Raw genomic sequence first — 12,867 nt, 5'->3', positions numbered from 1 at the left:
AATTTTGATTTATGAGGCAGATTGTTGGGCGAACAAGAAATAACATACCTATAGAATGAGTGTAATTGAGATGGATGAGTGGCAAGACAAGAAGGGATAGAATTCAAAATTAATATATTAAGGAGAATTTAGGTATAGTACAAATATATAACAAGATGAGAGAGAGTGGACTTAAGTAGGCTGCCCATGTGGAGCGTATACTTAGTAGAACACCTGTAAAGCTAAAAAATGGTAAGGGGTAGGGTCAAAAAAACATAGTTGGAAGTAGTGAGAAAAGATATGGGGGCTTATGACCTCACTGAGGGTGGAACCTTTAATATTCCTAATATTATTTCTCATGTAGATTCTTTTAAAGACCTAATTCGGGTTCTTGAACCCCTAATATTATCAAGGTTTCAAAACATGAATATTGATTCAAAGCCCTAATTTTGGTTCATTGTACCAAAATTAGGAGTTTATGTTGTTTGCAATAAATTGCATCAAACAAAACTTTAGTAAATGTGTTATAAATGACATTAATTTATCATAAATTGTAGTAAATGTACTTAAAATTTATTAATTGTTAGTTGTCGTAATTTAGTATAATTATTTATACATTAAGTTAAACTGGAGCAATAAAAAAAATGATGGAGAGAACATACCATCTCTTAAGGTTTGTAATGGAATCTACCTAAAAAACGAAATTTTCACAAGATTAAATTTACTCAATTCTCATTCTCTAATCTATTTACAATGAGAGTTATTCTCATTTAAATATAACTCAAAATAAGATAAATAAATAATTAAAAAGAACCCATAAAAAAGAAAAGAAAAAAAAGAAACTCTCTCTCTAGAAAATTAGGTACTTCCCTTCCTCCTTATACTCTCTCTTCATCTCCCTATTTGCTCTCTCCTATCATCTCTCTCTAATATTCTCTCTACCTTCTATCTCTTTCCTAATGTCTTTCAAATCTTCTCCGTTGTCTTTCCCATATCTAAATCAATCTGTATCTAAATCTTCTATAAATATCTAAGTAAATCTCTCAAGTCTATGAAAATATGACTTTTTATTATTATCTCTACCTATCTCATTATTTTATATAGCTTAAGGATAAGCTTCTCAAAACAACTCACACCTTCCCAAACACAACTCACGCACCAAATTCCTCATTCCTTAAAAACATAAATTTTAAAAAATAATAAAATTATAACTTTTAATTGTTTTTCCTTAGTTATATCTACATCACAGTTAGGCTAATTTATAGCAAATTTCTATAAATCAATGTAAATTCATATTTAATTGGATCGCTATAATCATGTTTATTTAGATTTCTATTATACATGTCTAAATAGAACAATGTGATTTATAGCACAGTTGTTATAATTTGCTTAATCCGTGCTTAATCGATTTATTGAAAATTACAGTAATTTGAAGTCGAATGTAACTTCTGTTTAATGACATTACTAAAATTTATATTAATTTTTTATTATAAATTATTTTTAATTAGACTATTATAATCTACAAATCTAAGTGTAATTCATATCTAATTAAATTATTGTAATTCATGAAAAATATATATTGTTTGTAATTTACAATAAGAATATTTTTAAATTATTCTACTTCATATTTGGTTAATCAAATTTGGAGTAATCTATGTTTAATTAAGTTAAAGTTAGGTATTTTAATACTAATTTGCGGTACTTTTAATATTAATTTGCAGTACTTTTAATAGAGTACTATAAAATATAGTCATTGTATGTTGAGATTGTCTATAAAGAGACCTTTTATCTTTTGTACATGGAGGTCACAATTATTCTTAGGGTATTAATATAGTCCATGAAGGACCACACTCCTCATGATCATAATCTTCTAGTTACTGATTCCTAATCTTATAATTTGCCTGATTGAAAAAGCAAAAGAGAAAATGGTAAACTGGATAGTTCACCATAGTGAACCGCCCAAATTTGAACAACTAGGGGCAATTCCCCAATTCAATACCATGCGAAATTAGGTGGCTACAATTAGTTTAGGGGTGTGGTTTTTATAAGGTTGCAACCTTAAACAATCCAATTAAGGAGCACCTTCAAATTTTATTATAACATGTATTTTTGGTGTAAAACATTTTTAGGATTATCTGGAAATCTATTTACATATCTAATTATAAAATTTAAAAATCCAAAAATGGTAAAAATTGAAAGAAATACCTATGTGATCTTTTGCAGGTGAAATACAATTTTTTTTTTTAAAAAATAATAATCACCCCTTATAATTTTGGCAACATGATCACTCACAGATGGTCTTATTACAAACAATAGAAATTCCAAAAATAAATAATATATCAATAAAATAAATCTCAACTACTTGATGTCATTCATACAACATCATACTATGCTTGAGAATACAAAACAAAAGAACTAACAAATAAAAGAAAAGATGTCGGATTTTACTTCAACCGGGCTTTTTACACCCCATACCGAGTCACCACATCCAATGGCGCGGGATCGGCGATCTAGCTTCAATCTCGAACCGAAAAAGCTAATTTCCGCCACGCTAGGTAACCACCATTAAATCTCAACAAAACCTTAACCCCAAAAAAATAACTCTAAGCTTCCCTCTGATTTCTTACCCTAGTTTCTTCTTAAGTCTAGAGAAGAGAGAGAAGGTTAGAGAGAGAAAGCCTGAGAGGAGAGAGAGGGGCATGGCTCCTAGGGAGGAGAGAGAGAGGTTATGGGAGAGAGAGAGGTGTGTAGAGATGAGGGGAGAGCACATCTATTTATAGTAAAATTTAGGTCTAGGGTTTCCCATAGTTTACATCTTTCTTGAGATTGAATATGGACTATTGATCAAGGTGACTTGTGGGGTGAGAGATCTAAACCATCCATTCCATAGATGGGCGATTAACATTATGGAATGTGCATGAATCATTATCCCCTTTTTCTTAAACCATTTTGCTATCAATATATTTAAATAAATTAAATCCATTAAAGATAGAGTGCATACCATAAATTGCATATTCCATCTCATATTTTCCATAAGAATATTTCAACAATATCAAGTCAAGATATTCCTTCAATAATCAAGATAAGATATGGTCAATATTTCCTAATCAATATTTGACCATATGCTAAGAGATATAATTACCATATTTAATAAACTTGAAGCAAAAGCAAGAAGAGAAGGTATCCCAAGTGTGGGGCGTGCCACCCATGTATAGTCTGTGGGGCCTCACCTAATACCCACATGGTGGGCCCATGAGCACTATGGGCCCCCATGTATTTTTTTAATAAACATTTTAAAATTAAACAAAATGAATTTTAAAACATTATATCTTTGTAAATCAATAACTTCATTTTTATAAGTCCAAAAATAAGAAATAAAATATCAAATGACTTATAAAAAAATTCAAATAATAAATCTAAAATAATTTAATAATAAAATGAATACAATTAAATTAATATGATGGGAAGTGGATCCATATGATTTAGGAATTCTATCAACGATTATGGGGTACTCCACCTTCAACTGTGGACTACAGACCACACTTGCTTTATCAAATTAACCCAGTGTTTCCCATGACCTACATTCCAAGCAACGGCTCATTAGTGAGTCACCAAAGTCTGACCGATAAGTCAAGGGGTCGCGATCCCAGTTTGTGGATTATAGGTCCTCCCCTAGAGACTACTCAAGGTCACCACGACTTGATGCGACCACAGCTCTATGGCGCATAGGGGTATCTCTCGCACATGCATACACTTCACCCAAAGATGGATATCTGGCTTACCCAAATGATCTATCAATATGCATGCCGTGTGATGGAACATGGATGAGGTTTTGGCCCGTATCTCAGTAGGCCTACCATCACACATAAGGGTCACGCAGTCCCTCGACTCTCTCATCTAGGCATAAGCTCCGACTTCATCAAGGGCTAACCCAAAACCCTCATCAATTAATTCTTTATGCCCAGGTATCTTGGGTTTTTCAACTGTCTGGCCAAGATCGATAAGCACAGTCCGGTATAAAAAAATATTATTTGATTAGTATAGTCCTCGAGGGACCACACTCCCACTGAGTTTATGTTTCACTACCAACATCTCCCACTTGGCCTTTGAAGGCCGTACATTCTCTCTCCCTCACTTTCTCTCATCTCCATCTCTCTCACATGTCGTACAACAACATTAGGGATAACCCCGTTACTCAGAGGGTCTGCAATCATCAAATCTGTAGCTATGTAGCTGATATCAATCTCTTTCAAGCTTACCTCATTTCTAGGGTAATAAAAATAAGGCTTAATATGCTTGAAGTTCATGTGAAACCGAAGCTCCTTAGAGACACAAATAGCCGCAGTGTTGTCGCATAAATTTTGGACTGCCTTACATCCTACAGGATGAAAATTAAGTTGATTAAGAAACTTCTTAATCCACACGACCTCCTTGGCTGCTAGACAGCATACCACATACTCGCAAGGCCACAATATCTTGTTTCTTTAACTTCTAAGAAACCGCACCCCCTCCAAGCATAAACACATACCTAGATATAGACTTTGCATCATCTGGATCCGCGAAATAGCTTGCATCTGAATATCCCTCTATTGCTATTTGAGTTCCCCCTTATATGTGAGTGCATAGTTCATGGTCCCCTTTAAATATCTGAGAATTCTTTTTACAGTTTTTCAATGCTCCTCTCTTGGATTTCTTTGGAAACGGCTTACCAGACTCATGACATTCCCGTCATGGCATACATAAGAGACCCAACTGTGCTCCTGTATGGTACCCTCTCCATGTCTTCGGTAGGACACATTTTATTACTAAGCTTCGTCTTTTTGTCAATTGGGGTTGATATGGGCTTACACATACCCATATCAAACTTTTTCAGTATCCTCTTACAGTAGGTTACCTGTGAAAGTTATATAGTCTTTTCTCTCCTGTTTCTTATTGTCTTGATGCCCAACACATATGAAGTTTCTCAAAGATCATTCATATCGAAGTGTTGTGCAAGGAAATTTCTCGTCTCTACTACTAGGGCAATTGAGCTACTAACAATTAGCATATCATCCACATATAACGATATAAAGACCACATCACTCCTACTGACCTTTTGATATATGCAATAATCCTCATTGTTTATAGACAATCCTGCAAGAGCAAGAGTCTCTTTGAATTTTAATGTACCACTGTCGCGATGTTTGTTTCAGGCCATAAAGGGATTTATTAAGTTTGCATACAAGGTTCTCTTTGCCTTTCTCATCAAATCCCTCAGATTAGGTCATGTAAATTTCTTCTTCTAAATCCCCGTTTAGAAAGGTTGTTTTGACATCCATTTGATGAACTTCAAAGTCAAAAAAGGCTGCTATAGCTATAAGGATTCGGATAGATGGAAATTTGGCAATAAGGGAAAAAGTTTCCTCATAATTTATCCTTTCTTTCTGGGTGAAACCCTATGCAACCAACCTAGCTTTGTATTTTTATATTTTCCCTTCAGAGTTCAACTTTTTCTTGAAAATCTACTTACAACCATTGGCCTTATGTTTTTCAAGTAGATGTACTAATTCTCATACATGGTTTTGGTTAATGGAAGCATACCCATCTTTCATGACTTCTACCCAGTATTCTCTTTCAGGATAGGTCAAGGCTTCAAGGTGAGTTCTGGGTTCTGAATCTAAATCTTCCCCAACCTTATCAAAATGTTCTCCAAGGTAGACAAAATGTTCTAGGTAAAGAGGTGGTCTACTGACTCAGTTACTTCGTCTTGATTCAGATAAAGGTTCACTTTCTTTAGGGAGTTCAGAAACAGGTTAGGGTCTTGAACTACTTCCTTGTTTTTTGCCTCCTCATAAAAGTTGGCTAGTTTTTTACTCATCCTTGCTTCAAGGAACTCTTCCTCAAATAAGTGAGCATCGCGGCTTTCAATAACCGTACCAATTTCAAGGTTGTAGAATCAATACCCCTTACCATGATCTGAGTAACCAATGAAAATGGATTTGATAGTTTTGGGTTGCAATTTGGTTTTATTTTGATGTGGGATAAGGACATGGGCTAAGCAACCCCAAACTTTCAGGTGTTCAAGGGAGGGAGTACGACCTGTGAAGATTTTGTGAGGAGTACGTAGGGCAGCTTTTGTGGGAGTCTGGTTAACGATGTGACATGCCATTAATACGGCTTCTCCCCAAAACTCCAATGAGAGATTTGCATACCCCATCATACTCCTTACCATTTCTACTAAGGTCATATGCCCCCTCTCAGCTACACCATTTTGTTTATGAGTATAAGGCATGGTGTACTGATGGATGATCTCATTTTCAATGCACAATTCTTTGAAAATGTCAGATGAATATTCCCCCCCTTTATCGGTTCCAAGGACTTTAATTTTCAGGTTGGTTTGATTCTCTACTTGGGCCTTATATTATTTGAATTTTTCTAGGGCTTCTGATTTTGCGTGAATAAGGTACACACGGTTATACCGCGAGAGATCATTTATAAATGATAAAATATCTTTTTCTACTTTTGGTGGTCACATTCATAGGTCAACATATGTCACTATGAATGATTTTCAATACGCTAGTAGCTCTTTTTGCCCTGGTGGTATTTTTCCTTATTAGTTTTCCTTGCACACAAGACTAACACACTTTCGATAAATCTCCCTTATAAAGAATCACATCCCTTTTTAATCTTTCCAGTCGTTTGATATTAATGTGTCCTAACCTCATATGTCATAGGGTAGCATCTAATTCATTAGGGGACGAGACATAACCAACGTTCTGTTTTATTTCAATATTAAATAGCCCGTCTACAAGTCATCTAGTCATGATCACATCTTTGCCCTCCTTAACCACCACTTTCTCCCCAATGAAAGTGGTTATGAGTCCAGCCATAGACATCTTAGAAACCGAAACTAAGCCCTTCCTCATATCAGGAGCATAAAGTGCTTGTTTTAGGATCAAGGTGCTCCCACTCTTCAGTTTCAACTCAAAATCTCCAACTCCAAGTACATCAGTCTTCTGATTTCCTCCCATATAAATATGCTACTGTCCTGGCCCTATGAAAGTGAAAAAACGGTAACCTTCCTTGGTGTTTGTGATATGGGTCGTAGCCCCCGAGTCAAGACACCAAGAAGCTCTCTTGGGATCAGCTAACATGGACTCGAAAACCACACGTACCAATTTTTTGTTAGTTCCACCAGAGTTGTTGAATTGACAACTATTGGCTATGTGGCCCACCTTCTTGCAAATAAAATAAGTTCGAGTCTCTCTCTTTGCTCCCTTATTTCCAAAATCTCTTCTTTTGGAATATCTTTTCTTCTCAAAAGTATTTCTTCCCTTTCCTTTCTTAAATTTAAAAGATGATTGAGATTTTACCATATGCACAACATCCCTTGGGGTTTGCCTTGAACTCCTCCATTCTCCTTCAGATTTGATGGTCGTGATGAGTTCCTCCAATTTTGGTGCCTTTCTTCTAACAGAGATGGAAGATATGAAATTCTCCAATGAATTAAGAAGATAATTCATTAAATGCATCAATAACATAGATTCATTGTGCTTCATGCCTGTATCTTCCAAATCTTTGACTAGGGCACGAAACATGTGCACAAGATCTGCAAACTTGGTACTTCTACTATTTTTAAATCATTGTACCTTCTCATAGCTATAGTTTGCTTCATGAGAGAGGGTTCAGCGTACTTTCTTTCGAGTTTATCAAAAATCTCATTTGCAGTATAGATTGACTCGTACTCAGAAGCATACGAGTCAGTCATGGCACATAAAAGAATGTTCTTGCATCTTAAGTTCTTCCTCTTCCAATTGGCGTACTCATCTTTGATTATTTGAGATGAGTCATCAGTTGGACGATGAGGTCGGCCCTCATAGAGTACATCATGCAAGTTTTCTTCATAGAGCACAAATTTGATTTTTCTTTCTTTGAAGCAAAGTTGGTCTCATCAAACCTTTCGGTTTTCAGGATCTCAGAGATGAAGGTACGACCAACCATTATAAAAAATGACTCCTAATGGCAATCAAGTAAAACTAGCTCTGATACCAATGAAAGAAAGACCTATGTGATCTTTTGCCGAAAAAATACAATTTCTTTTTTTAATAATAATCACCCCTTATAATTTTGGCAACATGATCACTAACATATGGTCCTATTACAAATAATAGAAATTCCAAAAATAAATAATATATCAATAAAATAAATCTCAACTACTTGATGCCATTCATACAACCTAATACTGCGCTTGAGAATACAAAATAAAAGAACTAACAAATAAAAGAAAGATGCTGGAGATTACCTTAACCGGGCTTTTTACATCTCACACCGAGTCATCACATCCTATGGTGCGGGATCAGCGATCTGGTTTCAATCTCGAATCGAGAAAGCTAATTTCTGTCAAACTAGATAACCACCCTTAAATCTCTACAAAACCCTAACTCCAAAAAAATAACTCCAGACTTCCCTCTAATTTCTTACCCTAGTTTCTTTTTAGGTCTAGAGATGAGAGAGAAAGATAGAGAGAAAGCTTGAGAGGAGAGAGAGGGGCATGGCCCCTAGGAAGGAGAGAGAATTTAAGAGAGAGAGAGAGGTTATGGGAGAGAGGGAGAGGTGTGTAGAGATGGGGGAGAGCACCCCTATTTATAGTGAAAGTTAGGTCTAGGGTTTCTTTAGGGTTTCTCAGAGTTTGTCTTTTTCTTGATATTGAATATGGACCGTTGATCAAGGTAACTTGTGGGGTGAGAGATCTGAGCCATCCATTCTATAGATGGGCCATCAACATTATGAAAGGTGCGTGAACCATTATCCCCCTTTCCTTAAACCATTTTCCCATCAATATATTTAAATAAATTAAATCCATTAAAGATAGTTTGCATACGATAAATTGTATATGCCATCTCATATTTTCCATCAAAATATTTCTATAATATCGTCACGATATTCCTTCAATAATCAAGATAAGATATTATTTCCTAATCAATATTTGACCATATACTACAAGATATAATTACAATATTTAATAAACTTGAAGACAAAGCAACAAGAGAAAGTATCAAAGGGTGAGGCGTGCCACCCATGTATGGTAGTGGGGCCCCACCTAATACCCACATGGTGGGCCCATGTGCACTATGGGCTCCCATGTATTTTTTTTAATAAATATTTTAATATTGAACAAAATGAATTTTAAAACATTATAACTTTGTAAATCTATAACTTCATTTTTATAAGTCCAAAAATAAGAAATAAAATATCAAATGACTTATAAAAAAATTCAAATAAAGAATCTAAAATAATTTGATAATAAAATGAATACAAGTAAATTAATATGATGGGAAGTGGATCCATATGGTTCAGAAATTCTATCAACGATCATGGGGTACTCCACCTTCAACTGTGGACTACTGACCACACTTGTTTTATCAAACCGATCCAGTGTTTCCCATGACCCACAGTCCAAGCAGGGGCTCATTAGCAGGTCACCAAAGTCTGGCTGATAAGCCATGGGGTCGCAATCCCAGTTTGTGGATTACAGGTCCTCTTCTAGAGACGATTCAAGGTCACCATGACCTGATGTAACTACAGCTCTATGGCACATAAGGATATCTCTCGCACTTGCATGTGATTCACCCAAAGGTGGATATCTGGCTTTCCTGAATGATCTATCAATAAGCATGCCGTGTGATGGAACATGGATGATGGTTTGGCCCCCGTCTCAATAGGCTTACCATCACACACAAGAGTCACATAGTCCCTCGGCTCTCTCATCTAGGCATAAGCTCTGACCTCATCAAGGGCTAACCTAAAACCCTCATCGGTTAATTCTTTATGCCCAGGTACCTTGGGTTTTTCAACCATATGGCCTAGATTGATAATCACAGTCCGATATAAGAAAACATCATTTGCTTAGTATGGTCCTCAAGGGACCACACTCCCACTGAATTTATATTTCACTATAATTAAAGTATTTCAATACACACTCATAAGGCCTTTAAAGGCCACATAAACCCAACAAAAATCAAGTAGATCTATAAATACATAACAATCATGAAAATGGATTGTCTAGATAATGTTTTGCAAAATGCACTATTTTCGGGACTCATAGTCTTCTTTTTTTTTTTCATATTCATATATCTCGATGTCGAGATGATCAATTAGAGAGTTTTTCAATATTGAAACTATGTTCTACGATGGATTTTTGAGGTGCATCTGTAATTCTACATTTTTAAGGTTGCAACCTTATATAAACTTTTCCCTTAGTTTAGTTATATCAATCAATTATGTTAGTTAGGGATTAGTTACAATGGTTATTAGGAATCACAAGAAATTATTTTGCCAAGTTGCACATTTGAGTGCCTATTATAACATTAAAGTATATAAGAAATTGTATTACCATTGATTGCATTTTCTTTTTTAGTTTTTAGTCTTTTACCATTTATCGCATTGCTATCGATTAGCCAGTTGAGCTAACATTTGGTGAGAGAGGGAGAGAATTAGTTAACCATGTCTCCATGTTTACAAGAGCGTGTATTATATTCCATGGTATATGGTAAAAAAAGTAAAATGACTTATAAATAAAAAATGAATAATCCAAATGCAACATATTGCTATTTTGTTTTGTGAGCTGAACCATCTGTCATTTTAGTCATATTATAAATGGGCTGTAATTTAAAAATCTCTCACCAAAAAAAATGTTGGTATCTCATCGATGAATTGTTCAATAAACTATTGTTGATTAATTTTCTAGAACTATATATTCCTAGAATCCAAGTCCATCAAATAAGGGCCACTGTAATTCCAAGAAATTGAGACACTGAGTCTCTATAAACCCATATTCCAACGCCCAAAACTTTCACTTTTTGAATCCCAATTATAAAACATGCATTTTTTAAGGTTGGGATATGTGGATCTAGATATCTATTTATCAGTTAATGTACCGTGTTGGCCCTAGTTTCCTTTGGTCATGAGTGTTAGTATTTTAGTTTTATAAAATACTAGCAATATTTCAAAACAACATAATTTATTACCATAGTTTTTTTTTGGAACTATTTCATTGTAGAAAGGGTATGTGGAGTTTTCAGTCCCACATTAACTAATAGAGAAAGAAAAGTAAAATACTTATACAACACTTCCTAAGCTTATCTTCTTGGAACAAACAGTCAAAACCGTCACTACCTTGTGAACAGTCACAATTTTTTGTTGAAAAGCCACCATGCTCCTTTATAAACACAATTCTTTGTTGAAAAGCCACCATGCTACTTTATAAACACAATTCTTTGTTGAAAAGCCACTATGCTACTTTATAAAGTGTATAGTTTGTATAGAGCCGAGGCTCTAAGAATTCAAAATAAAGCGCACCTCCAAATAGTATCGAGAAATATGGTTAAAGCGCACCTCCAAATAGTATTAGGAAATATGGTTTTTGTTGGGTGAGTGTGGCTTATGTGTGCTTGTAATAAACATTTTGATATAATAGAACATGAACTCAGGAGGAGTGTGGTCCTTCATGGACTATATTAATACCCTAGGCTAGACGGTTGGAAAAAACCTATGTTACGTGGGTATAGAAATTTATCCGATAATAGTTTTAATAGGTCATTCCTTGATGAGGTCGAAGTACCTGAGTGAGTCGAAGGACTTTATAGCCCTTGTGTGTGATGGGGGCGTTCAAAGACGGGGGCCAAAGCCGCATCCACGTGCCATCATATGACATGCATATATGATAGTCGTTTCGAGAATGCCAACCACATTTCAGAGTGAAGCTTATGTATATGCGAGAGATACCCCTATGCGTCATATGAGTTGTGGTCGCATCAGGTCTAAGTGACATTGGTACGTCTCTAGAGGAGAATCTGAAATCCACAAACTGATATTACGACCCTTTGCCCATTGGCTAGACTTTGGTGACCCACTAATAAGCCCCTGCATAGACTGTGGGTCATGGGCAACACTGAGTTGATTTGAGAAAAGCAAATGTGGACCGTAGTCCACAGTTGAAAGTGGATGGCCTCAGTGTTTATTTATTTAATTCCTAAATCATATGGATCATTTTTCCATCTAATGAATTTAATTACATTTGTTTTAATTATATATGCTTTTTAGAATTGTTATTTGAATTTTTTTAGATCTCTGGATATTTTATTTATCAAATTTGGATTTATAAAAACAAAGTTATTGATTTTAGATTGCTTTAATTATTTAAATTAATTTTTATGAATTTTTAAAAATCATATAATATTTTAATTAATTTGATTATTGCATAAGAGACCCAATAAGCTATATGGGACCACCACTGTAATGTGGAGTACCACCTAGGGTGGCACACCCCACTCCAAGGACTTTCTTTATTTTGTTGAATCAAGCTTTGGTTTGAAGAAAAAGCTTTGTGATGTCTTAAAAAGCCTTTACCTTGAGAAAGCTTTGAATGGATTTTTGAAAAGCATAAGGAGACTTATGTATGATTTTCGTATGCACAATATTATGAATGTAATTATTTTAATTAATTTCTATTGATTGGAAAAATGATTTAGGAAGTGGGTGATAAAGGTTCTAGCACCTTCCATATAATATTGATGGCCTATCTTTGGAATAGAGGGCTCAAATCTCTTGTCCCACAAGTCACCGAAAATTAATAATACATATTCACTATCACATGAAGAGGCAAGCCATGGAACACCCTAAAAAATCATAATACTATTTTTGCACTATAAATAAAAGACACAATACCCATAAATCTCTACACCTAAATCTCTCTTCGCTCTCTAGTATTTCTATATCTCTCTAGAATGCCAAAATAGGGGGCACACCCCCCTTAAGAAAGAAAGCTCTCTCTCTCTCTCTCTCTCTCTCTCTCTCTCTCTCTCTCTCTCTCTCTCTCTCTCTCTCTCTCTCTCTCTCTCTCTCTCTCTC

The sequence above is a fragment of the Amborella trichopoda genome, chromosome 7 (assembly GCF_054954075.1).
Source record: "Amborella trichopoda isolate Santa Cruz 75 chromosome 7, AtrichopodaSantaCruz75HAP2 v2.0, whole genome shotgun sequence".
NCBI classification, from domain to species: Eukaryota; Viridiplantae; Streptophyta; class Magnoliopsida; order Amborellales; family Amborellaceae; genus Amborella; species Amborella trichopoda.
The sequence above is the reverse complement of the archived record's forward strand: the minus strand, read 5'-3'. Positions refer to the sequence as shown.